This window comes from Thamnophis sirtalis, unplaced genomic scaffold (genome assembly GCF_051295495.1).
Source record: "Thamnophis sirtalis isolate CommonGarterSnake01/CBP01778 unplaced genomic scaffold, rThaSir2_p1.2 scaffold_6, whole genome shotgun sequence".
NCBI lineage: Eukaryota > Metazoa > Chordata > Lepidosauria > Squamata > Natricidae > Thamnophis > Thamnophis sirtalis.
This window is the reverse complement of record NW_028261386.1, coordinates 76437716-76465684: the sequence shown is the minus strand read 5'-3', so window position 1 is coordinate 76465684 and position 27969 is coordinate 76437716. Positions and strand designations below refer to the sequence as shown.

General features: G+C 43.2%; 1 protein-coding gene across 4 annotated transcripts in view; it reads right to left on the bottom strand.

Moving 5' to 3' along the window:
- AGPAT4 (1-acylglycerol-3-phosphate O-acyltransferase 4) overlaps positions 1 to 25550 on the bottom strand; it is an 85787-nt gene extending 60237 nt beyond the window's left edge. Inside the window, exons 1-2 of one of the 4 annotated variants that reach the window (XM_087718210.1) lie at positions 25465 to 25543; positions 11068 to 11336 (exon numbers count right to left, since the gene is read on the bottom strand). The gene's annotated coding sequence lies outside the window, so the exon portion shown is untranslated. Of the gene's footprint in view, positions 1 to 10814; positions 11022 to 11067; positions 11337 to 23137; positions 23248 to 25464 lie in introns of those variants that run through there. The other 3 variants (XM_087718209.1, XM_087718211.1, XM_087718212.1) reach the window with 3 other exon arrangements.
- Positions 25551 to 27969: the final 2419 nt, after the last annotated feature.

The window sequence follows — 27969 nt, the reverse complement described above, 5'->3', positions numbered from 1 at the left end:
GTCAGAAACCTGTGGACTACCAGGGGACGGAGATTCCCCGCACCCTTCAAAAACCTCTTAATTAACAGGACCTGGGAAAGTGGAAGGAGACCCTCTCCCCGAATAATCACGGAGAGGGCCGCCACTTGTCTCCTGAGGATGCCATGTGAGAGCCCCCTATCCAATCCATCTTGGAGGAACTCCAAGACTTGCAGTACTGAAGCCTCGTGAGGATTCACTCCCAAGACCCGGCCCCACTCTGCAAAGACCCGCCAGGTGGAATCATAAATCCTAGTGGTGGCACCCTTGCATGAAGTCTCAATTATGGAGATCACCCTCTGTGAAAGCTGGAAGGCCCTTAGGTACTCCCGTTCAATCTCCACATGGCTCGCTGCAGCCACTGTGGGTCGGGATGCACCAGGTTCCCCTGTCTAAGGTCCACATCCCTCCCCAGGATCCTCCACGGGTGTGACACTGACAGGCACATTAGGTCCGCAAACCACGCCCGGTGTGGCCAGTAGGTTGCCACTAAGATGAGCTTCGCCTTCTCTGATATCACTTTCCAAACCACCCCAAGGAAAAGGGGAAGGGGAGGGAAGGCGTAGAGCAGGTCCTCCGGCCACGGAATCTGAAGTGCGTCGACTCTCTCTGTCCCCCGAGCCAGGAACCGAGAGAAGAACCGATCCACCTGAAAGTTCTGTGGTGTGGCAAACACGTCCACCTCCGGATAGCCAAACCTGGAGCAGATGGCCTGGAACAGTTTCGGAGAAAGGCTCCACTCTCCGTGGTCGACCGTGGCCCGACTGAGCCAGTCGGCTTGATGATTGTTCACTCCTGTGATGTGTTCTGCCCTGAGCGATCAAAGATGCCTCTCCATCCAGGCGCCGAGTGCCATCGCCTCGGTTCGAAGAGCCCTGGAGTGTGTGCCGCCCTGTCGGCTGACGTGGGCCTTCGCCGCCACGTTGTTGGTCAGCACCAAGACATCTCGATCCCGAACATCGTCCTTGAAGTGCCGCAATGCCAAGTGAATCACCCACAGTTCCAGCCAATTTATATTGTGTTGGCGGTCCAACCAGGTCCAATGCTGGTTATCTGAGTCCCTCCGAGACTCCCAGAGAGTTTCCCACCCATACAAGCTGGCATCCGTTGTCAGGATAAGGCAATCCGGCTCCCTGAACTCCCAGCCCTCGTGTAGTGCTGGGGAGAGCCACTACCTCAATGTCAGCTGCACCTGTGGTGTCACTGGAACCTTTTCTTCAGAATTGCTGGAGTTTGACATCTGATGCGGCAGGAAACGCCACTGAAGCGGCCTCGCGTGTAGACGAGCCCAAGGCACCATGTCTATGCAAGAAATGAATTTCCCCAGCAAGCTGGAGAGCACTACTACAGGAACAAAACGTTGGCTTCTAACTTGTCTAACTAAGGCTAACAAACTAACTTTATGGTTGTGGGACAGGAACACATTCCCCAGCTTAGAGTCTATGGTGATCCCCAGGTAAGGAATTTTGGTGGCAGGAACAAGGGAACTCTTATTTAGGTTAACCAAAACACCTAACTGCTGTAGTGTGGATACCACCAATGAAAGATCTTCCCTCGCCCACTCAAACAATGCTGCTTGGACTAAGATGTCATCGATATAGCATTGGACCCTGACAGAACGCTCAGGGAGGTAAGCCGCCACTGTGGCTAGGACCTTAGTGAACGTTTCAGGTGCCGAATGCCAAGCCAAACAGTAGGGCCCTATACTGGTAGTGGCTACCTAAATAGGAGAACCTGAGATACTTACGATGGCCAGGGAAGATGGGAATATGGAGGTCAGGTCAATGGAGGCCATGAAGTCATTGCTCCTGACCTCCTAAGATGGATTTAAGCAATGCCATCATGAATCTTCTATAGACTAAGTGAAAATTTAGCATTTAAGATCCATCCCCCCAAACTCTTTGGAACGACAAAGAGGTTGGTCCAGTGGAACCGGTTCCACTGCCCTAATCTCTAGGAGGTGTCAGATCGCCTGCCTCATGAGAGAGCGTTTATCTTTACTCTTGGCGACCGAAAATGTCCGAAGGTGGTTCGGCAGAATGGAGAGAAATTCTAGGCGCAGGCCAAATCTGATGGTATTCAGAACCCAGGCATCAGTGGTAATCTCAGCCCAGGCGTCAGCAAACAGAAGCAGTCTGCTGCCTATGGGTGGGGTCGCTATTGACCTATCTGCCCTGGTGGTAGGGATGGCTACCTCCCCCCAAAAGGGCGTCTTCCTCTGGGGTTGGAACCTAGGCCTATCCCTGGTGTAGTGCCTATCTGACTGCTTATCTGATCTCGGAAAATACCTCCTGTGCTGCGCCTCCTGATCTGACTGATAGGACTGCTTCCGAAAATAAGGCACAGATTTTTGCTCCAACTTCAGGCATGACCTTCTTTTTATTCTTGTCCTCAACGAGGATTGGGTCCAATGGGGTACCGAAAAGGGATCCCCCAGAATAAGGCGATGATGCCAGGTGCCACTTCGCCTTGTTCTCCACTTGCCACCCCCTCAGCCACAGGAGATGTTGGGAGGTCACCGAGACCGCCATTGCCCGTGAGGCATACTTCATGGCATGCAGAGTGGCGTCTGCAGAGAATTGAGCAACAGCAACCAGCTTGTCGAGATCTTGATGAGTACGCACCTCCTCAGGCGGAATCCTTTCCTGCATCTGTTGTAGCCAAAGGATAGCCGGGCGGCTGAAGAACGACGCAGAGGCAGCTGCTTTGATGGCCCACACCGAAGACTGGAATGTTTTAGGAAGGGTGAGCTCTGCCTACTTGTCCTCGGCCTTCAAGTAATCAGCCACATCACCGGACACTACCGTTGACGTGGACGCCAATGCCACCACTGGAGGGTCCACTTTGAGCACCTGCAACACCTCAGAGAAACTAGGTTCCATGTTAAAGAAACTCCTATCACTGCTGCTGGGGTTGGGAAATGTTCCTGGCTTTTCCCACTGGTTTCTAACTACCTCTTGGAACACCTTAGGGGCAGGGATGTCTTCCTTCGCTGGAGGAGGCTCTGAGTAAACCCGATCCTCTGGCTTTTTCTCCGGACCACCCTCCTTGGCACCCTCCATCTCACGCAGTTGTGCTGTGACCCTGGCCTTGCGCAACAGTGACTTGAACACATCTGGAGGAAACAGACCAGAGAATGCTGGTGCCTCAGGTTTTGAGGGATCCTCATCATCAGACATATCTACCTCTCTCTGAACCTGATCCCCCGCCATGGAACCCTTGCTAGCCAGAGAAGGAGAAACAGGCCAGCGCACCTCCAAGGGGAAGGCCTCGGCCTGGCCTGAGCAGTGGCACACACCCCTCCAGGGACCTTTGCCACCATTGCAGGTCGCACAGACCCCTTCTGTAACCTAGCAAAAATTCCATGTGAAATTGCAGAGGAGATAAACCTCTGAATGCTTGCTGGAAGCTGCTCCATGTCTCTAACAAAGGAATCCTCCTCCTCCTCTTGTGCACAGCCTTCAGACTGTGGAGCCAATGATGGCCTGATGGGACTATCCCCCCCTGGTCCCCCCTGCACTGAAAACGATCCCTTAGATAGGGGCCTTGTTCCACCATGGAGAGTGGCGGGGGGGGGAGGTGAAATGTCTCTGAGATAAACTGGGGGATCCCCCCTGTGAGGAGACCTAGACCTGGATCTAATGGGCAATCTAGACCTCAAGGGAGAACTAGGGCTATGCCTCTGTTCAGCCCTGGACACTTGCTTTTCCAGGGCCCTGTGCCTCCTTTCCTCATCCTTCTGCAAGGCCTTGGAGGATTTTCCAGCTGCTGCAGTTTTTCACAGTCTCACAGAGGCTGTGGGCCTCACTCGGGCCCCACTGGAGGTCCCCTCCCCAGGAGACAATTGGGGTGGGGAGAATCCGGCTTCTCCTCTGCATCTGCTATGGTACCAGGTCAGGGCTCCACCAGGCTCAGCAGTGACCAAAAAATAGCTTACCCCAATCACTCACAGCCTCCACACGATGAAATCAGCCTCTGTTAGACCTTTCCTGCCCCTTTTGCAAGCCATGTGGCTCCAGGCCTCCTGATGCCGATCTGGCCCTGCACCGCCTTGCCGCTGCCGCCGCTGTACAAAGAATAACCACCCAAGAAGGCAGGGATGAAAACGAGGCTTCATAGTAGCCTCTGTCCCAGCCCATGCAGCCTGCAGGAATGAGGCCCCAAAATGGCCGCCATAATAGCATCCTGCCTCTAAAGCCCCAAGAAGCAACTTTTAAATCCCTTACCGGCGGCCGGGAGCGAGCCACACCAAGGGGAGGCTTCCAGGAATCAGATGGAGGCAAGGGGAAGAAGGCAGGGATAAGGAATTTGCAGGATGGCACTGGATTGTTTTTGGTAGAATCAGGAACCAAAAGCAACCTGTCTTTCTTCGGCCAAACAGAGTTGAAACTGGGAACCAGAAGCAAGGAGCACATAGGCCTGGCTTCAAATTAACTTTGTCTCGAGGCCAATTGGACATCACAATACCCAATCCTGGCTAATCCTGCAAAATTCCTCTGGAAAACATACATTTTTCTTGAGAAGAAGATTGGTTATGCTTTCTGATATTAGAGTAGGTAGGAAATACAATTGCATTATTCAGAACAAATTACCAGCAGAAAGATTACATGTCCCACATAAATGAACAGTAAAGTGATAGAATGGTAGTAAATACATATTTAAAAAGCTTAATTTGGCAGTTCAGGAAGGAAAATTTTCCAAAGAAATTGCCTGTTACAGCAAAAATATAAGTTTTCTTTTAAAATTCATATACAGCAAAAAGCTTCCAGAGACTGTAAACTATCAGAATGATAATGAAGGGGATGGAAGATTACAATACAATCATTTTAAGAAAGCTTGACAATAAATATTTAGGCACACCAAATATTTGCTCTGTCCAAACAGCAAAAGATAAAAGGAAATGAACTGGAAAGAGCACTGAAAGTAATATTATCTTATTTTTTTTGGCAGCCATTCACAATATGCACAAATACTTATTGTAGAGTGTTCATATAATGGATCCATGCTAAAAGTATTATTCATACAGCACTCCTGAGGTATTTGCTTCATACTCTGGGGAGGGGAGTGTACAAGTAATCCTAGAATTATAACCATAATAAGACCCTGGTAATTACACTTAGAACTCATGAAAGTTGTAAATCAGGAGGTAATGTGACTGGCCCAAATTTGTGACCTTTATTTGTAGCAGTCATTGAATTTTTGGCCTTTTTACTGTTTACAATGGAGTGGCTTTTGCTGGAAATTGCAAGATATAGTCATGTGATGGCAGGGCTCTGCAAATGGTCATAAATGCAGGCTGGTTGCTGAACTCCAAAATTACCAAAAACTCCAAAACTCCAAAACTGGCTTGTAAGTAGCTTCTGTCATAACTTTGAACGGTTGCTAAATGAGCAGTCATAAGCCAAAGACTGCCTGTATTTAGTTATCAGTCTGCATCATTTGATGCAAACGACTGAAGCTTACTCTTCCCTATATCACTAAAGGGTACAAATAGTCCTATATCAGGTTCCTTAAATAAGCAGGATCTATAACATGACCTCTCTGTACTTACAGCACTTTTATTTTTATATCTACTCAGAAGCCCATGATTGCAAGCTATAAAAGTGCAGTCTTTTATAACTTAAAAATTGTAGTGGCTGAATCACCAAAAATGAATCGACCTTCATTTTTCTTGTCTACAGTGCTGGCCACACCAAAAGCCAAACCTTGTAAACATTGTTTGAGATGTCCTTTTGTGACACTTAATGTGGAATTTATAAGGAAGACAAAGCTACATAGTATGTGGTGCAGATTTCAAGTTGGTTCATTACAGATTCCTGGCCATCCTCTTTTAAATAGATTTGTTGAATGAATGTAGACAGAGCAGAACCAGGATTTCTCCAGCCTTTCACAAGTATTGCTATACGTAAAAGGGGATTGGTACTTACCTGATACGCCTCTTCTCATAGTGGGGGGAGGAGTATCCATACTGGGTTGATCTTGTCCTCTCATTGATTGGATTGAGTCAGATAAGCTCTTTGGGCTCCGCCCCTTGGCCACCAGGTAGACCCCAGTTATCGGCAAAGCACTCTATCCGACTCGTTACACCAGTCACTCCAGACTCTTATTTCAGTTATCAGCTTTTATTGGTTTCAACATCAATACTTATATAACTTCTTTAACCATGAACATAACTCTTAGTCATACAAACATAGTCAGGGAGGGGCTGGATACTCCTCCCCCCCACTATGAGAAGAGGCATATCAGATAAGTACCAACGCCCTTTCTCCATAGTGAGGGAGGAGGAGTATCCAGACTGGGACGTACCAAAGCCTACACGTCCCTAGGGAGGGAGACCCAAGGCCACATGCCCTCAACTCATGCCTGTTGATGCGTGTCCCCTGCCCTGTGGACTGCCTGCAACACCCTGCGGCCAAATGAGGCTTCTGCTGAGGCAAAAGAATCCAGTTTATAGTTCCTAACAAAGGGAGAGGGTGAAGCCCACGTGGCTGCCTTGCAGATTTCGGCCAGGGATGCCTGCGTGGCCCAGGCCGTGGAGGTGGCTGCGCTCCACGTGGAATGAGCTGTGATATGATTTGGTGTCTGTAGGCCCTGTGACTGGTAAGCAGTGGCAATGCAGGTTCGCAACCACCTGCCTATTGTGGTGGAAGTTACCTTGTTTCCCAGGGACCCTGGTTGGAAGGAGACAAACAGGGCTTCAGACTTCCTGCTTGGCCTGGTTCTCCTGAGGTAGATCCACAGAGCCCTCCTTACGTCCAGAGTGTGCCACTTCTTCTCCAACGGGTGAGAAGTGTCTGGACAGAAGTTGGGCAGGATCAGTTCCTGGGCTCGATGGAAGCAGGAGCACACCTTGGGGATGAAGGACGGATCCAGCCGTAACACCACCCTGTCTTGGTGGAAGATGCAGAGATCCTCCCTGGTGGATAGTGCTTGCAGCTCGGATATCTGCCTGGCGGAGGTGATGGCCACCAGGAAAGCCACTTTAAGAGTCAGGAACTTAAGAGAAACTGTTCATAAGGGCTCAAACCGAGCGCCTGTTGGAGCATCCAATGCCCTGTGTAAGTCCCAGTGGGCGGTTTGAGATTGGAAACCCTCTTGAGGAATTGCCTGACCATAAGGTGGTGAGTCAAACTCCGGTTCCTGCCACACAGGAGAACTGATGAGTTGGCTGAAACCTGTCTCCTAATCGTTTTGGGAGCTAACCCTCTGTCCAGGCCCGCCTGGAGGAAGTCCAGAACCTGTGGCACCATGGCCTGGATAGGATTATACCCCCAGGAGTTACACCATGAGGCAAAGGCCTGCCACGTAGAGCCATAGATGCGCTCCCTGGAGGGTCTGTGGACGGCCTGGATAGTTTGTATCACCTTGGGGGAGAAGAGGTCTTTCCTCAGGATGCTCCGCTCAAGTACCAAGCGGTCAACTGGAGCCATTGAGGGTCTGGGTGCTCCTGCGATCCCTGGCTGAGGGATATCCTCTCCTGGGGAATTCTCCAGGGCCTCTCCACTGAAAGCGACTGGAGGTCTGCAAGCCACGGCCTCCAGGGCCAGTGAGGGGCCAACAGAACCACTTCCACCCCCTCCTGAAGGATTTTCCGTATGACCCTGGGAATCAGAGGTAAGGGCGGAAAGGCATACAGAAGACCCCTGGGCCAGGGGCTTCACAGAACATCCACTCCTTCTGCCCCCGGTGTCTGGTACCTGGAGAAGAACCTCGGGAGCTGAGCGTTGGGGTTAGTGGTGAATAAGTCGACCTCCGGGCATCCAAAGCACTCTGCCAACTCCTCGAAGATTGCTAGCTGCAGCTTCCGCTCCAAATTGTCCACCTCGGTCTGGCTGAGCCAGTCGGCTCTGATGTTCTCCACCCCTGCTATATGTTCTGCCCTCAGCGAATGCTGTCTAAGATCATAGACTATCTGAGGTGCTTCTGCGATTTCTCATAGTCAGACATCCCATTCTGAGTTTGTGGTGAGTTCTGGCATGGGGACTGGCCTGTCTGACCGTTTTTCCCTGGCTAAAAGGGTGCTATGAATCTATGGCTAGGATTAGCTCAGAAATTTTTTTGAATGTAGATGCAGACACAGTTCACTGGTCAGCCACTAGAGTGAGTGTAAAAATGAAGTGAGGGAAGCTAAGGCTCACAATGAAGAAAGGCTTACCACAAAGGTAAAAAAATTAACAAAAAAGGCATCTTCCAACCTGTTAAAAACAAGAAAAAGATTAAGGAAACAATTGGTCCATTGCTGGGAGAAGGTGGCCAGAAGGTGACAAGCAGCAAGGGGAAAGCAGAACTATTTAACTCATGTTTGGCATCAGTCTTTATACAAAGGGATAAAACAGTCCAACCTGTCAAAAACAGCACCACAAAAATCAGATTAGGAACACAAGTTGAAATAGGGAAGAAAATGGTAAGTGAGCACCTGTCTATCTAGACGAGTTCAAATCACCAGGACCGGATGGATTACACCCCAGAGATCTGAAGGAACTGGCAGATGAGATCTCCAAACAACTGAACTATATCTTTCAGAGATCCTGGAGCACCGGAGAACTATCAGAGGATTGCTGATGTGGTTCCCATCATCAGAAAAGAGAGAAAAACAGATCAAAAGTCAAAAGCCAACATCGGTTTGTCAAAAACAGATCATGCCGGACTAATCTTATTGCATTCTTTGATAAAGTGACAAAACTAGTGGGCCAGAGGAATGCCGTCGATATAGTTTACTTGGACTTCAGTAAGTCCTAATAAGGTAGACCATAACCTACTACTAGATAAAGTAGAAGAATGTGGGATGTGGGAACCAGATGGATTTGTGGGAACCAGATGGATTTGTAACTGGCTGACCAACCGCACTCAACATGTAGTCCTCAATGGAACTGCCTCTTCATGGAGGGAAGTATGCAGTGGAGTACCTGAAGGCTCTGTTTTGGGCCCAGTACTCTTCAATATCTTCATCAGTGATTTGGATGAGGGTGTTAGGTATGTAAGCTAACAGTTGGGTTAGCAATATATAAGCCATAATAGTAGTACTGTTTCTTTAAGTACTGCTGCAAATGTGGTTGAATGCTGTTACCTCAAGAGGCCATAAGATGGAGCCAGAATTACTGTTAGCTCTCTGTTTGTTAAATGCTGATCGGTGGGGGAACTCATCAAATTTGCAGATGACCCCAAGCTGGCAGGAATAGCCAACACTCCAGAATACAGACTAAAGATACAGAAGGATCTTGATACACTTGAACATTGGACACTATCTATTAAAATGAAATTCAATGGAGTAAGGTTCTACATTTAGGCAACAAAAACGAAATGCACAGATACAGTATACCTTGCTCCACAGTAGTAACTGTGAAAGGGATCTTGGAGTCCTAGTGGACAACCATTTAAATATGAGCCAGGAGTGTGCAGCAGTTGTCAAAAAGGCCAACACTGTTCTAGGCTGCATAAACAGAGGGATAGAATCAAGATCACGTGAAGTGTTAATACCACTTTATAAGGCCTTGGTAAGGCCACACTTGGAATACTGCATTCAGTTTTGGTCACCATGATGTAGAAAGGATGTGGAGACTCTTGAAAGAGTGCAGAGAAGAGCAACAAAGAGGATTAGGGGACTGGAGGCTAAAACATATGAAGAACGGTTGCAGGAACTGGGTATGTCTAATTTAATGAAAAGGACTAGGGATTGATAGCAGTGTTCCAATATCTCAGGGGTTGCCACAAAGAAGAGGCAGTCCAACTACCTGAGTGTAGAACAAGAAGCAATGGGTGGAAGCTAATCAAGGAGACAAGCAACTTAGAACTGAGGAGAAATTTCCTGACCGTTAGAACAATTAATCAGTGGAACAGCTTGCCTCCAGAAGTTGTGAATGCCCAACACTGGAAGTCTTTAAGAAGATGTTGGATAGCCATTTGTCTGAAATGGTATAGGGTTTCCTGCCTAGGCAGGGGTTTGGACTAGAAGACCTCCAAGGTCCCTTCCAACTCTGCTATTGCATTGCATAGTATTGTATTGCATTGTCTTTTGCTCTTTGCCTAGTCGCCCCCACCCCTGAATGGGACTTCAAGGGTAATCTCTAACCTAATTGGAGGCTCTTCTGCCCCCCAGTGGGGCTGCAGACTTTAGAAGTGAGGACTTGATTCCTGACTGTGTCCTCCCAGCTGCAGGGGTCCGCCATCTTGGGCCATGTGGGGCCTCTCCTCCCCCTTCTTCTCAAATGGCTCTGCGAGGAAAATATAATAGCCCTGCCCTCAAGACTTTGAAAAAACAGCTCGTGCTACTAAGAGCTGCCGCACTCCCCTGTGGCCTCCTGCTGTTAACAGACGATTGCTGACAGCCTTCTTGCCCCCCCTTCTTTCTCTTCCTTAAAGGGGAAGTTTCCTTAAAGGGTAGACTTCTTAAAGCGGAAGCCTCAGCAAATATCTGAGCCCAGTCCTGTCTGGGCTTCTCCTAGTCAAACAATCAAAAAAAGGACTGAATAGGGCTTGCATAAATCGTGATAGCAAGGTTGCCAGAACACAGGATGACAAAGCCGAAGGGAATCCTCACCTGGAGAGAGGGGTCCCCTTCTGCTGCCCTGCCAGAGAAACCTGGTAATCTTTCCTCAGGTTCCAGGCGGGGGGGGGGGGGGTTCTTCCTGTTGCTGGCCTTGTGGCAGCTGCCTCTGCGTTTCATACTTGGAGGTAGGCTTGGAGGGGGGGATTGATCTACAGCCTGCCTCTTTAGCCCCCTTGATGGAGATATGCCTCCTTTTGGCCTGTGCTTGCCTCCCCAGCCCTTGGCTAATGCCCCTGTGATGGTCTCTAACCTTTTTAACAGCTCCTCAGAGCCTCCGGTGGTTGTTGCTGCAAGGCTGAGAGCTTGGCTCCTGCTGGCCTTCTCTGGACTGCTGGGGGCTGCCATCTTGGACCATGTGGTTTCAAAATGGCTCCCTGCTCGAAATTCAGATGGAAATGGCTTGTGCCTTTGGAGGCTGCCACGCGGCTTCAGCTGCCACTGGAGGCTCTCTTTCTCGCCTCTCTCTGCCTCCCGCACTCTTTCTGAGCCTCTCCAGCTCTCACCTTGTTCTCTGGTGATTGCTGCCAGCGGAGGCCCTCCAGGCGTTTTAACAAGCCGTGGTTCGTCACTCAACCCCTGAGGGGAGGGCTCCTGCGCCTGTAGAGTCTCTGCGGCAGGGCTTGCCTCCAGGAGGCTTGTGCCTTCTCCTCCTGCTGTGGTGTCGCAAACAGATCCACCTCCGGATACCCAAACCTGGAGCAGATGGCCTGGAACAGTTTCGGAGTGTGCCACCCCACGGGGCTTGCAGCAGTCCAGTCCTTGCAGGAGGAGGCTGTGCGCGGTACAGGGAGACAAAATTTGTCGGGTTATTTCCTTTTAATCCTTTGTGATTTGCTGGAGATCCAGAATGGTGTACCTTCCAGTGAGTGGATTGAGTCGATAACTGGGATCTACCTGGTGGCCAAGGGATGGAGCCCAAAGAGCTTATCTGACTCAATCCAATCAAAGAGAGGACAAGGTCAACCCAGTCTGGATACTTCTCCTCCCTCACTATGGAGAACAAACATGACTCCTGTTTTGCCTTGGGAAAACTCCCATCGTGAGTTGTATTCTTATTAAAATCTGCATAAAGTATGTAAGGCTCCCTTCAAATTAGACTGGACATTTACATAATAGGAACACAATTACCTGTCTGCTAGATATTATCATAAAATTTATGAAAAAATAAATAAATCCACAGTGTCAGTCATTGTGATTTGCAGATCAACTATATCCATCTTCAAACAATCAATCAGAATTGTTGGTCAATCAATCAATCAATCAGAATAGACCTGGAAGGGACCTTGGAGGTCTTCTAGTCCAGCCCTCAAGCAGGAGACCCTATCTCATTTCAAATAAGTACCTGTCTAGTCTCTTCTTAAAAACCTCCAGTGACAAAGCACCCACAACTTCTGACATTAAGCTTTTCCAAGCTGGTTAATTGTTATCACTGTTAATTGTTCTCATTTGCATTGTTGTCTATCAGTCCAGAAGGAAAATTTAAACATGGGAGAATAATCTGTGCAGTTGTCAAGTTCTTGATTGCTCCACTTCCAAAATAGCAAAATTCTTTCATAATTGAAAGAAGGTTAGGATAAAGTCACATAAATCTCAGCACATGGATCACAGCCAATCCTTGACCTTCTACTATTCATTTAGTGACTCTTCAAAGTTACAACAGACTGAAAAAGGTGACTTGTGATCATTTTTCACACTTAGATGGCAGTATTCCCCTGGTCACATGATTAAAAGTTGAATGTTTGGCAACTGGCATGCATTTGAGTGGCTCAGGGTCATGTCATAAGACCTTTTCCGATCTTATGACAAGCCAAGTCAAGGAGGAAGCCAGATTCACTTAACAACTGTGTTACTAACTTAACAACTGAAGTGATTCACTTACCAACTGTTGCAATGAAGGTCGCAAAATGGGGCAAAACTAACCTAACAACGTTTAGCAACAGAAATTTTGGGCTCAATTGTGGTCATAAGTCAAAGTCTAGCTGTATTTCCCCCCATTAGAATGGAATTGATTTCCATATTCCCAAGGTGGAGGCTTTCTCAGTTTCTTACAAGTCCTGCATGAGCTAATGGGAATCTTCTTTACATTGATTAAAAAAAGAGAAATATTCTGTTGATTAAAAGAAAAAAAGATTTTTTTCTGCTAAACGTGCAAAAGTAGCAAAGATAAGAACTCATTGGACCTCATAAAATATGTCAGCTTGCTACCTCTTCTTAATGGGGCTAAGAAGATGACAAGAGCATTTCAAAGAGTAGGAATGTCAGTCCACCAAACAATGAGGTGTTTCTTAAGGCAATTATATATTCTTTCTCTAAGTTCTTGGAAAAACTTCTGAAATTGTCTTGGTAAATGTTTATCCCAAAAGTCGGTAAAAAGACTAAAAATTCAGAGAGTAAAAATTCATATTCTTTCAAATTAAATTAGATTTTTAAATAAAAAAAATAATGACCAAATTGTCATTTTCTCCTTCAATACAAAAGTTTGTTCTCAGAAACCTAGAAAAGCAAATCACTGGAACTGTGATACTCATACATTTAAATTAAACTGAACATTCAGCAATTGTAAATCTCAGTAACAAATATAAAATCTTCAGAAATGTTGACTCAAATGCAGAGTTACTAATTGAAAAGAGAAGAAATAAATATCTATATATACAAGAAATATTTTAGCAGTTTTTCAAGATACATAGTTATTTAGTCACTTTATAGAAAATAGTATATAAATGTTGGCTTGTCCATAAAAATACATCTAGGTCAGTGATGGCTAAACTTTTTGTTGTCGTGTGCCAAAAGCATGCAAGGGTGACATCCCATGCACATGCCCGCACCCATAATGGAATGCATGCATGACACTCCCTTGTGTGCCCCGCCCCCTGCACATAAGTGACCCCCGTGACACCACCACCCCCGCATGTGTGCACAACTTCCCATGCCCCATTTGGGGCCTAGTAGGCATCCCTGCAGCCTCCTGGGATAAAAATGGGCCATGGGGGGGCGGCGCCCTGCGCCCCCCCCACACACATGTGTGCAAATCTCCTGCATGCATCACCTCATGCATGAGCAGCAGAGACTCAAAAATTAGCTGGCTGGCAGGATGGAGCTGAGCTGGGATGATGCGTTGCGTGCCCACAGAGAGGTCTGTTCATGCCACCTATGGCATGCATGTCATAGGTTCGACATCATGGAAAACAGTTGAATTTTACTCGAACAATGAACATCCACTGTTAAAGAAATCCAGATATTACATTCTCTTAATCAATATTTGCATAATTGCATAAGTGATATTTTGAAATTGTTCACATTAGTTTAGATAATTTTGTAATTCAAAAAGGGTGTTGATACTTACCTGATATGCCTCTTCTCATAGTGGGGGGAGGAGTATCCAGAGTGGGTTGACCTTGTCCTCTTATGATTGGATGAGTCAGATAAGCTCTTTGGGCAACGCCCCCTGGCCAGCAGGACTTCCCCATTATTTGACGAAGAGCTCCATCCGACTCGTTGCACCATTTACTTGACTCTTAATTCAGTTCTTAGCTTTATCATCTTCGACATCAATATTTATATAACTTCATAAAACAATGAACATAACACTTAGTCGTACAAACATAGTCAGGGAGGGACTGGATACTCCTCCCCCCACTATGAGAAGAGGCGTATCAGGTAAGTACCAACACCCTTTCTCCATAGTGAGGGGGGAGGAGTATCCAGAGTGGGACGTACCAAAGCCTGCACGTCCCTAGGGAGGGAGACCCTTGAGGCCCCATGTCCCCCCTCATGCCGGTTGAGGCGTGGGCCACGCCCTGTGAACCACCTGCAATGCCCTGTTTGTCCAGAGTGGTGCATCCTTTCCTTGAGGATGAGTCGAATAATGGGGAAGTCCTGCTGGCCAGGGGGCGTTGCCCAAAGAGCTTATCTGACTCATCCAATCATGAGAGGACATGGTCAACCCACTCTGGATACTCCTCCCCCCTCACTATGGAGAATAAGTGATTTCAAAATTAGCTGCCATTCAGAATTAAAGCATTGCACCAATCGTCAATTAAACAAGGCTTTACAGTACTATTGTTCTGTTGATGTGATTTGAAACAGAGATATAAGCTACTGAATTCTGAGAAAAATAGGATCATTTAATTTTTGCCTGATTGGGAGAAAGATATACATTTGAAAACAAAAGAAATAATCACTTATTTAATAAACTAAAATTAAAGAATGAGGTCCTTGGTTTTAAAATAATTATTGGAAAATATTTCTCATCTGCATTAAGTTAAATACCAATTTAACCAACACACATCCTCCATGATTAAATATATATGAGAATATATATTTTATATTAATATTAATATTATAATTATTATATATTAATATATAATAATTATTATATTAATTATTTAATATATATATATTTCTCGATATATGAGAAATTCTACATTTACCATTATTTTTTCAATGTATATTATAGACAGGTTTATCACCATCTAAAAGTGCTGCCATATCATAATGCTGGTTCCTATTCAAGCATGATGCTGACAAATCAGTTTTTTCTTTATGATACATTTGTGCCTGATTTTTATTTGAAGCCCACTAAATATTAGCTTATGTAGCATAATTTATACCTTTAAAAGTACAGATCCCATAAACTCACAATGCTAAAAGTAGTTCCTAACCCTCAAATCTGATGAATAAAATTCTAATGGAGCACAAGAATACACCTTCGGGAATCAGTATACCAAAGGAAACAAAAGCAATTCTATTTAATCCTAATTTTAGGATTTTGCAAGGAAGTAGTAGGTGAGAATAAAGAGATCTAGATAATAACAACAGAAAAAGAGAGGATATGTAGCTCAGGGTTGAACTGTGGAGTCTTAAATGTCTGCAACAAGCAAGCAAGCACCAACGACTCCACATTTATGTTATGTGGAACATAAATCTGCTCACAGAAAGAGCATATTAGATCTCCCCATTGGTAGTATATTGCAGTGACATTATTTCAAAATTATCCCATGAGATGCCAACTAGCAAGCACTAAAATGCTCCAAATTAACCAAAATATGGTCCAAAGTATATCCTACAATGCAGCAGGTTAAATATATCTACCGTCAGACTAAGGAAGCTAAAATAGAAATAGAAATTGTGTGTGTGTATGATGCAGAGAGATTTTTTTAAAGCATTGTAAGTAGAGTGGATGGAGTATAATCTGGAATCTAATTGACAAAAGAAATGATTTTGATCAGTAGACTATGCTACCTCTTTGGACACGTACATAAAACTTTAAAAATGCACTCTTTCCCCCTCTGATGTTAATATTGGTCTACACTGAATGTCAAAAAAACACCTATAAATTTAATACTACGCACTCTCTCTACATCAGTTAGGCACAGCAAAACTCTTCCATAAACTATTGAGGATTAGTTTGCACAGTTGTAACTGTAGTGCTGTTTTGTTGCTAACACTATGTGGACTGCTTTTAACAACAAAGTACAAAAGAGACTACTTTATGGATGTTTGTAGCAGAAAGGAAAGCATTTCTATATGCTAGGTTAGATAATATTTCATAGTTTCTCTACTAATATGTTCTTTCCTAATTTTTTTTGCTATTATTTTTTTCAGCTGGAATCTTCCCACCTCTCAAACTAAGAATTTATCTCCTTTTGCAATGTGGGAAGTTATCATCCAGCCCTCTCCCAGAAAAATGAAATATCCTAGGAAATATTGAAAAGGCAGAATGTTTCTCTGGATATGAAAAGAAGCATGTTTTAAAAGACAGAATAGTTGCCTGTAGCTTCCTGCCCACCCCCACTTTGTCAATAGGCCCATTAAGACTAGCCAGGCTAGCCCACTTTACATAATAAAGACTTCAGCAGCAGCTACAGAAAGTCATGATAATATTGGCCTTTTACTCAACTCTCCACATGGCATCTGAGAACTCATACCTGGATTCAAAACAGCCTAGAGAGTAGCCCCCTGCATGGCACCATGGGAGACTGACAACCAATCAGAATACATTTCTTACACAGGAGCAGGAAACAGAGAAGTGGGACTAAACAGGGTATAAAAAGCCTAGCAAGCCCCTTCCTCAGTCCTTTTTTCTTCTTCTCCACCAACATTGAAACATGTGATCACCTTTTCTGTTCAGGGCTCAAGCCATGTGGCTCTGTCCAACAATAAACCATCTTTCCAAGCAGCCTCCATGTCTCCAGTGTCTTCTTCCCCACTTGGAGCTGAACTCAGAAGGACATTTCTTTCAACAACTGGCGACCCACAGATGGGACTCCAAGCTAGCCTAACAAATGGATATGGCCCAGGTAAGCCTCCCATGCCGGCACAGACCCCATTGAGTCTGTGGGTGGACTTTATCTTGGCCTTAACCATTGGATCTAGATTTTAAAGGGGTTTTGAGTTTGAGCTGAAAGGCTGCCTGGAAAGAAGGTGAGTACCTCTAAATTTTAATTCTCTAAAATTTAATTTAAAGCATGGCAAAGCATGGGAAATGTGTGTATGCGTGCATGTGTGGGATCCTTTTTCTGATCACAGCTGGATCTTGGTTCCTCTGTGTGTTTTACCAAGAGAGCCTGTGAAAGTATTAGGATCAGGCGAGAGCACAGGATCTTCTGTTAGGGAAAGGAGTATGTGTGTGAAAATGGATGGAAAAATGAATGAAAATTTTGTTGCTGTTGCTGTTGTTGTCCTGTGAAAGCAAAGGCCTATTGTGAGTGAAAAGAGTAGAGGTACCTGGTACTAAGTGCAAGAGGGGCCTAGGATCCTCAAGGATCACCTTTTTTATCCAAAACCCAGGTGATTCCCCAAGAGAAAGGGACTGCATACTCCGTGGGGGAATCGGAGTCCTTTCCAGAATTTTTTTTCTTTCTGAAACTTGCAGTGGGTGATCACCCTCTAAGCCAAAGTGAGTCCTGCATGTAATGGGTCATGGGAAGCTTAGCTCGCGGGTGCCACAAAAAAATGCCCTCAAGAGATTTCCTTGAAGCCTGGAAAAGAAGGCAAGGAATCTATGTGGAAAATGGGCTTTGCTGAAAGATAACACAGGAAAACTAATTTGGTTACATAAAGGTACTTAAAAGAAAAGGGAAAAATGTTGGGGTTTCTTTTTTCTCTCGTCTGTTTGTCTCTTTGTCTTCTATGTAACCACGTGGTTTGTTAAGATTTGTGCCTTCCCAAATTTAACAGATTCATGCTGGGAATGTAGGATGTGAAAACCTGAGAGTTCTTTTTTTCCCCCTCTTATTTTCTTCTTGTCCTTGTGTAAATGTGTGCCTAAGTCTTTGTGCACCCTCAAAGTAATTGTAACTAAGATGTCTCCAATCCAAAAGACAAGGACTTTAAAGTGTTCAAAGAAAGAAAAGAGTAAACTGGCAGAAATTGCCTTCACTCAGTTTATTCCCCCCCCCCAAAAAAAAACCAGAGTACAGAGAAGTATATTTTTCCTTCCTTCCTTCCCTATACCTTAAAGTAACAACCCAGGAAATGTTTTAAGTTCATTTACAGCAAAAGTTTCATCCTTGCTTTTAATGTGTGTTTAAATGTTTTTACTTGTTTATTTCCTTCCTGAAGCATGTGAATCCAGACCCCATTTCTCATCTGTGATATCACCAAAATGTTACCAGTTTATCTGTTTAGTAACTATGATTTTACCTTTTTTTAAAAACTCTGCCTGCAAGCTTTCTACCCACCCCCCAAGCCCCTCCCTTACCCTTAATCCCCCAACAATGCCTTTTCTGTGGGGGAGGGAACCTTGTTTTCATGTTTTTCAGGCTGGAAAATTTACTCTTCAGATGAGTATAGATTTTTTTTTCCTTTTGTGGGAGGAGGAGAGTGTTGCCTTGTGTGTGCATGTATGAGATGAAGGAAATTCCTACTAAAGGTTTGCCTCCAACCTGAGTAAAACCCTCTGCACATCTATCTGGCCAACCTACTCGAAACCTGGCCTCTAGAAGACAGTGTTGATTTAGATTTTGTAACAAATTTGCTGATTTTCTGGCCACCATCAGATGAACTGAAGAGAAGTTCTACCTGAGTTTCTTCCCCAAAGCGATTAAGGAGTCCACAGGGGTATGTTAGAAAACTGTTGCAGCTGTAATAGTTGTCTTTTAAAAGAAAAGTAGAACTCGAGCCCCATCCAGATGCAAAGAGATGTGTTAATAAAAGTCTCCATATATCTTGGCCTTTAAAAATATGCCAGCGCCCTGCTGGGAGAGCTAAGAGTTTTGATCTTTAAAATATGCCAGCGTCCTGCTAGGAGATTCAACCTAGAACCCTGGCCAATGCAAACAATGTGTGGACAAACATCTCTATACATTGTCTCTATAAATCTTGATCTTTAAAAATATGCCAGCACTGCTGGGAGATCAAGATAGAAATGGAACAACCCAGGGCAGAGACAGGTATTAACAATTTAGTGCTTAAGGAGATAGAATGGGCATAACTTCGAGCAAAAGTAAGAAAGTTAGCAGGTAATAAGGTAAAGCCTGACTGAATGGGAAGACCTAGGTAATTGGACTTGATTAATTTGATGTAATGTCTGTTAAAAAAAATTCTTAGGTGTGCATCTATACTAATAACATGTAGAATTGAATGGCATTGAATTGATGGTGATATGTTTGACCAGCTAGCTAAATAAATAAATAAACTTGGGCTTGAAGCTGTGGGGGAGGGGAGAGTACTTAGGATTTAAACTGCTCTCTGAGTTTCCCCACTGCTTGCAGAATGAGCCACATATTTCCCAAGTAAAGAAAATTGAAGATTTAAAGGGACAGAACCTCCCCCAGCCTGAAAGTGTTGTTGTGTGTAATCATTTCCAGACCTGGAGGGAAGTTGAGATCCCTTAATAATAGAAAATGGAGCTCATTGGCTTATGTTCAGCTCCCTGAAATAATTGTAATAATTGCTTTGTATGAAGAAAGAATGAAATGGGATATTTTTGTATGTGAAATTACTTTATACAAGCAGTCTGATTGCAGTGTAAATGTGAGTATGTCAACGGTAAAACTTGATACTTTAATTCCTTTCATATAAAGAAATAGTAAGTTGCAAGGTTGCTTAATGGTATGTGTGTGTATGCTTATGTGTTCTCATTTCCAAACCTGAAGGGAGGGTGAGATGGTTTAGGTTTAGGTATAGGTAGTTTTATTTATATGCCGCCCTTTTCCCTGGGGGGACTCAGGGCGGCTTACAGTTCAAAAGGAGATCCTCTGATAAAATAAAATGAAGCTTAGTGGCTTATGAAAAAGGTTCCTGAAATAGTTATAATGATTGGTTGGCATGAGCAAGCATGAGCTCTGATTGCAGTATGAATGTATGTGTCCCCAATGCCCCAAGGAGTGCTAAGTGAAGAGATCCAGAGACCTGTGATTGCCTGCGTGAATCCCCCCCCCTTCTTCCTTCTGGGTCATTCTTTGGAGGAAGCAGAAAAGGCAGGGAGAGTGAGTGTCTGCTCATTTTACCGTGAGTGTGTGTATGAAATGCCCCCAGTGATACCTATGACTGCCTCTGTGCATCCCCCCCTTCTTTCCCTCCTTCCTTTTGGGTCATTGAAGGGGGGCTGAAGTTTTTCTGCTCATTTTAACTACTTTTTTCCTCTCTCTTCTGAGAAATTTGGAGTAAATGGGTGATCTGCTCCTTCACCTTTACCTTTCACTGTTGTGATCTTTTCATCTATAAAAGTTATGCAATTACATTTCCTTTTCTGCTCTGAATACAATTTTGATTTTTTTTCTTCTTCCGGAAATTTTTGAGTTTAAAATGCTTAATTAAACCTATAAAAAGAAATGCTTTTGAGATATTTTGCTTACATTTGTAAATGTTTTAACATACTTAATGAGAATTTGCTTCCAGCTGAATGGAATCTAATATTTTGGAGTATTGACTCAAAGTACCTCTTTTTTTTTAATTGCATTTTTTTAAAAAACTGTTCTTCCCTTCCTTTTTACACCTGAGTACATTTTTAAAAGCTTATGAGTCAACGTGCTCTACCCTATGATATTTTGTTTGTTTGTTTGCAACACAAGTTGTTGTCTCTTTTGGAAATTTACTCATCTTACTGCAAAAGTGTCTCAATCATAGAGGCAGTGGGAATGTCATGTTCCATGAAATTTACATCGTCTGCCTTCTGGAATAATGTTTGCATTTCCACACTTGGACAGAATGGGTGAGATTCTACAACATGAGACTAAAGATATGTCTGTAAAGAACTGCATACTTGGCCTCTCCTCTTTTTCTTCACTTCAGAAACAAAGGAGTGCTAGCTCAAACCATAACTCTTGAATTGGCTGCTGGTGATTGCATCCTGATAAAACCTGACATGAGGGAAAAAACTTAGCCAGGCCTGGGACAGACTCTACCAAGCCTGACTGACCACTCTTACCAGCAAGCTAAGCCTAATGCCATCCAGCAGATATAAAAGAATGGACCCTGAGATGAAGTAAAGACCAAAAGAGTCTCTTCTATCCCCAGAAGACAGCTGTGAAGACTATGGGGGAGGGTGAAAATTGATCCTAAAGTTTTCTTTCTTTGCTTCCTTCACAGAAATTCATTGTAAGGTTTCTTTCTTGTCTCATTTATATCAGTTAATGTATTCATGTAAGAATTGTATTTGAGAATGGCTAGCCCAGCAATTTCTGAACAGCTTAGATTTCTGTCTAGTGGGAGGGAAAGTTTGTCCAAAATGTCTGTATTTTCTGTATTGTAGAAGCAGCTACACACACACACACAGAGAGAGAGAGAGAGAGAGAGAGAGAGAGAGAGAGAGAAGAGAAGAGAAGAGAAGAGAAGAGAAGAGAAGAGAAGAGAAGAGAAGAGCCTATTCAGAATTAGATTGAAACTATCTCCTCCACACACAGTTTTGCCTAGGTTGATTTTTGCCCTGGCACAAAAGCCTAAACAGTGATTTCTCCCTTTTTTTAATCCCATTGGGGGAGGGTCAATTCCCCTCAGGCAATTCCACTAGTTGAAGAGCTAGCAGAGAGGATCTCCCCCCCAAAAAAAACCCCAAGCCCTCACTGTGACAAAAAAAAAAAAAAACCACACTGCCCAGTAAAGCAGGATATGTTGCACTGGTGGTCTCATGAGTAGGAGTCCCCAGGCTTATTCTGTGTAATTTTACAAATACTAAATAGCCTGGATTGCACACCAGCGAAACCCAATTTGGTCTCACTGAAATAAGAGCCAGGGCAGGTTGAAGAACCATCCCTTTTAAAATGGGCAGCCTGTAACTTAAAGGAAAAGCATGGCTGTGAATAATTTTGGGATTTCTGCTTGTTTAAAACCTGTCTGGGAGCTCACAGAAAGTGATATCTGATACTAATTGGCATGGAAAATTGGATACTGTAAATTTCTTTCCCTGGTTGCTAGACTTTCATGGTTGAAAGCTCTGGGAGCCACTGAAGAGATCCTTCTGCTGTCTCTCTCAATGCTTTTTCATCAGAAGAATTAAGTCTCCCTGATCTGACCAATTTTAATCTTTTGTCAAAACATGTGAGTTCCACTCACATGTTTTGAAAAAAAAAGGAGGGATTGTGGGAAGTTATCATCCAGCCCTCTCCCAGAAAAATGAAATATCCTAGGAAATATTGAAAAGGCAGAATGTTTCTCTGGATGTGAAAAGAAGCATGTTTTAAAAGACAAAATAGTTGCCTGTAGCTTCCTGCCCACCCCCACTTTGTCAATAGGCCCATTAAGACTAGCCAGGCTAGCCCACTTTACATAATAAAGACTTCAGCAGCAGCTACAGAAAGTCATGATAATATTGGCCTTTTACTCAACTCTCCACATGGCATCTGAGAACTCATACCTGGATTCAAAACAGCCTAGAGAGTAGCTCCCTGCATGGCACCATGGGAGTCTGACAACCAATCAGAATACATTTCTTACACAGGAATAGGAAACAGAGAAGTGGGACTAAACAGGGTATAAAAAGCCTAGCAAGCCCCTTCCTCAGCCCTTTTTTCTTCTTCTCCACCAACATTGAAACATGTGATCACCTTTTCTGTTCAGGGCTCAAGCCATGTGGCCCTGTCCAACAATAAACCATCTTTCCAAGCAGCCTCCATGTCTCCAGTGTCTTCTTCCCCACTTGGAGCTGAACCCAGAAGGACATTTCTTTCAACAGCAAGAACCACAGTATCATCCTCTAGAAAAGCTAAAATCTTTTCTTCTGCATATAAGTACATGTTACATTTATAATCTCTTTTCTTAGCTGTCATTAACTAGTTATTCACCACCAGAATAGAACAAATGAAAGTCAAAGACTGAAATCTGATAGGAGAAGGAAGGAAAGAAGGCAAAGCAAAGAGAAGCCATAACGTAACATCCAAACTCAGTATTTCCTAATGGTGGAAGGAAAGGGGGACAATAATGTCCTTCCAGTATAATTCATTCCTAGATGATGATATAGAAAGGTGGTCATTGTTATTTTCTTGTAACAATACTACATCTAGAATATTTGACTTCTAAGTCTAGACTTAGAATCTTTCATTTGAATACTAATCAGACCTGAACTTAAGTTTCTTCCAGATTAGCAGTAGACAACATTTTTAGAAGCTACCCTTATGCAATTAAATCACTCACAGGTCAGGATGTTCTGGAGGCCTGGTACTCGAGGGTCATAAAAACAGTTTTTTCAGAGATTGCTTTCGTCCATTGTTAATAAATTAAAAATCAATAACTGAGCTTCGAATCCTAAAAAGCAACATAAGGCATTTGAGTCCTAACCTAAAATCATCTAAAAGCTTCTCAAATTATTTATATGAGCATAATTACACTTTAGGCTTCATGCACATTGGTCATAGGAGGAATTAACCATACATAGGATAAAAATATCAATATCCCATTAGTTTAGTGACTAATTGGAATATAAATGGGCTGTTCCTCAAAAAATTGGCTCCAATGAGATAAGCAAATGAGTCCTCAAAGTTAAGGAATTAGAAGTAAAAACCCTTCAAATTCATGGGCTTTAATACACACACACACACACACACACACACACACATCTTTCAGCAACAATTATTTCAGAAAGAAAGGAAAGAATATTACCTAGAGGGTGAGAGGGGAGAAAGGGGGGGGGAAGAGGGGGGAGGGAGGGAGAGAGATTCTAGAATTTCTAGAATTATTGATGAAAACTGGGAATTTAAGTCCCCATATCTCAAGGATGGTTTGTAAAAAGTTGCTCAAACATTTCAGACTTGTAGTGAACCAAGTATACACATCCAGTTGAAACACAGTCGCTCAGTTCAGAAGATTGAAACAATTACATATCTTTTATCTTATCTAACCACTGGGGCATAAGAAGAGTACATCTAAAGAGTGGGTTATTAAAATATCTAGTTGTCAGTAGGATACGCAGCATACCCCAGTACTTAGTGATATTATAAAACCTTGTAATAAAACCTATTGAGAAAGCTACTTTTATTATCTATTTAAATTAGTTTCTACTCTATTTTCCTATACAAGATATTCTAAGTCACTAACACAATATGGCATTCATATTTCAATGCCATCGCTATACAACATGCATTACATTCAGCTATATGTTATTCTTGTTAAGTTTATATTAGAATCTGGAATGTCTGATCTACACAAGCCACCTAGGTAACTAATTCTAAGAAAGCTTTCCAAGAATACACTTTGCACATTGATGCACACTGATGCTGCCAAGCATAGTAGGAATCCAGTGTAATTGTTTTCCTTCATCTGTACTCCAATGCAATTAGTTGTTTACATCTTTCCTGCTTGCTTAAGTTAAGTGCTTCTGATCAAAAGCATTTTCCAAAACTGAGAAGCAAACACAGCTTTTCCTACAGACCCTTTCTTGAATCACAAGGGGCAGATTCCACCTGCAAGCAAAACTTAATTTAAAAAGAACATTCGTTTTTAGTGCAGCTCTTCCATCAATTAATTTCTGCCTGAAAAGAACCAAATGCTCTGCAAATGTTTTGGCTGCAACACCTGAGCGAACAGATGAGGTATTTCATCCAAGCATCTGCCAGCAGCCTTAAGGTAAGACGCAAAAGGTGTCAACCCTTCCACCATGGCACAACTTCTGATGGTTAGCTAGGAGTCGCCATCATCGCTTTGATTTTCACAACTTCAGCAATACCTGGCTATATTTCATTAGCAACTGCTCATTACTTTAGGCAACATCCGTGTCCTCCTCGGAAAGTAAAGCCTATTCAGGAGAGCATCTGCAACCTAGAATATCACAAACGTCTGTTTCCTAGGCAACCCCTCCCCTCCCCCACCTCCTCCTTGTGCTTGGGGAGACAGGGCAGAAAGGAAGCAACGCGCGCGCACAGGCTGGAAACCTTGCACAAATATATGCATCCCAATGCCCCAGGGGCCTCGCTTAAGGGCCGTATGAGGTTTCCTGCAAAAATCTCGACGGCGATTCTTCTTCTTTTTGGCGGTGTCCATGGAAACGGTGACGGGGGAGAAATGTGTTGCACGACCCGAGAGAGAGAGAGAGAGAAGCAGCAGGTAGCCCGGACACTTCTCGGTCCGCTTCTTGTCCTTTCCTCACAAAGAGAGGGTGGGTTTTCCACCACCCCCTTTTTTTTAGTAAAACCGGAATCGAAGGACTTCTCTGTCTTTGAGGAGGGCGGGGGGGAAGGAAAACCGAAAATCACAAGCATGTCCTTCCCCCCGACTCAAAAATCAAGGCCCTGCTCCCGACCCCCCCCCCCCGCTTCTCTTTCTCTCCCCCACGCACCTCTCCGCCCTTCCCTCCACTCTCAAACAACTAGACGCTTCCGTACTTTTTAAAGGCGGCATCCCCAGCTGAGGGAAGAGGCGAAAGGGTGTGTTTGCATGTGTGTTTGTGTCTGGGGAGAGCGAGAGGGACCCCCCCCCCAAAAAAACAAATATTAGGCGTGCAAAGGGGAAGGTTCCCTGCAACTCACAGCAAGAAAATCCACGCGTTCCTCGGCTTCACCCGCCGCTGACAACGATGCTCCTAAGAAGTCGAGCGCCAGCCCGCCAATCGCCGCTTCTTAGCCCAAGCCTGGAATCAACCAACAGGGGACGGAGCGGGGGAGGGGGGGAGGAGAAACTCCACCCACAGAGCGGCTCCTTCAAAATCAATGTTAATTTTTTAAAACACGCACATTATTTAGTATATGTGTATGTATATGTACATAATATTATATACATTTGTATATATAAAGAGTCTTAAGTTGAAGTTTTACACACACACGTATGTATGTATATTTATATACATAACACACGTGTGTGTATGTATATATTATCTATAGACATTAGCTATTACACACACACACAAACACAAACACATACACACAAAGAGTATATTTGTTTTCATAGATTTTCACGGGTGTAGGTATGCTGGTTTTGTTGTAAGATTACACGGGAAAGGACCCGAAAACAACAAGACCAGCATATATATAGTGTATATATATGTGTGTGTGTGTGTGTGTGTGTGTGTGTGTGTATATATATATATATATATATATATATATATATATATATATATATATATATATATATATATATATATATATATATATATATATATATATATATATAAAACAAATATATATATATATATAAAAACAAATTTATCAGCACAAATGCAACATACATGTGTCTGTGTGTATTTGTGCTATATATATATATATATATATATATATATATATATATATATATATATATATATATATACACACACACACACACACATACACACACATACACACACATATACATATATACATACATATATTTATACATATATTTAAAATATCTAGTGCATATATATATATATATACTGTGTGTGTCTGTGTGTGTATATTTAAAGTCATATATATATGTATGTATGTATATATGTGTGTGTGTGTGTGTGTTATATTTGTGCTGATAAATAAATAAAGGGAGACTAGTATAGATCTATTTCAAGCTATTTAGCTCTCATCAGCTAGCCATACCCTTGCTGGGATTCGAACCTGTGCTGTATTACATCTTAGGCAGATGTCTTAGCCATTAAGCCACAGGTTCTCCTCCTTATCAGTTGAAGCCAGGGAGGAAGGTATATATTTAGTGTCACAACCCCTGGTATGCCCCAATTATGGGAGGAATTTAACTGCTTCCATTATCTGTCAATCGGCTCGTCACAAGAATCCATCACGACAGAAACCCAATATTTTTATAGTAAACTGCTGTCAAACCATCTGTACCTGGTGCTTTCCCTAACTTTAGTTGCTTAATTACCTGCAAAATTTCCCCCGAGGTTATTGGTTGGTTCAATTTTTGCCTATGCTCTTCTCTAACTGAGGGTATTTTCTCTTTATCTAAGTATTTGTCTATATCTAAACCATTAATCTTATCCCCTTTATACAATTCTGTAAAAAATTCCCGAAATGCCTTTTGAATCTCCTCCTGTTGAAACACCTCCTTCCCTCTATAAATCAGTTTAGTTATATTTCAAGTTTTCCTTTTTTTCCTAATCTGATACGCTAACCATCTGCCAGGTTTGTTTGCGTTACAGAAAGTATTGTGTTTTGCATATAATAAACTAGTGGCTACCTGGTCAGAGATCAACATGTCAAATTGAGATTTTAATATGGTAATTGCTTCCTTAACCTTTGTATCGCCTGGATTCATTGTTAACTCCAACTCTTTCCTCTTAATTTCCTCTTCCAATTCTGTTCGTTTTAGCCCTTGTTTATGTCTATGTATTTTATTTATATTCATCAGCACTCCTCTCATATACGCTTTGCTTGCATCCCATACGAATTCCATAGGTGTACCCTTATTCATATTCAAAAGAAAGTATTCCGATAACAATTTTTTACAATCATTAATGTACTTTTCATATCTGAATAGGTTTTCATTCAATCTCCAAGACCTTCTTGCCTGCACTGCCCTTCCCAATTCCATCCAAACTGGGTTATGATCCGAAAGGACCCTCGCTGCAATCTTTGTCCTCTTCATCCTAGAAAGCAAGTCATTAGTGATTAGTATAAAATCAATCCTTGAAAGAAGGTGAAGTCATATTCCTCTGCGTTTCTTTCTCGCCAAATATCTCTCAATTCAAAGTCGTCCATCATGTCAAAAAAAGGTTTGGGTAGCTTAGCTTGCATTTTAGTATTTGGGTGGGAGGTCTTCTTATCTCTTTTAGTGTCTATCACACAGTTCCAATCACCCAATAGTATACAAGACCTATAGTCCCACTGTACTAATTTAGCATGAAGATTTCTATAGAATCCGTCTTGCTGTTGATTAGGAGCATAAATTCCCAAAAGTAATGTCTTTTTCCCTTCTAAGATTAGATCTAGCGCGATATATCTTCCAAAGGGATCTGCTTCAATTAGTTCAGCTTTGATGTCTTTTCTTAAGTATACGACTATACCATTTTTCTTTTACATAGCAGAGGCTACAAAATGTTGACCAAG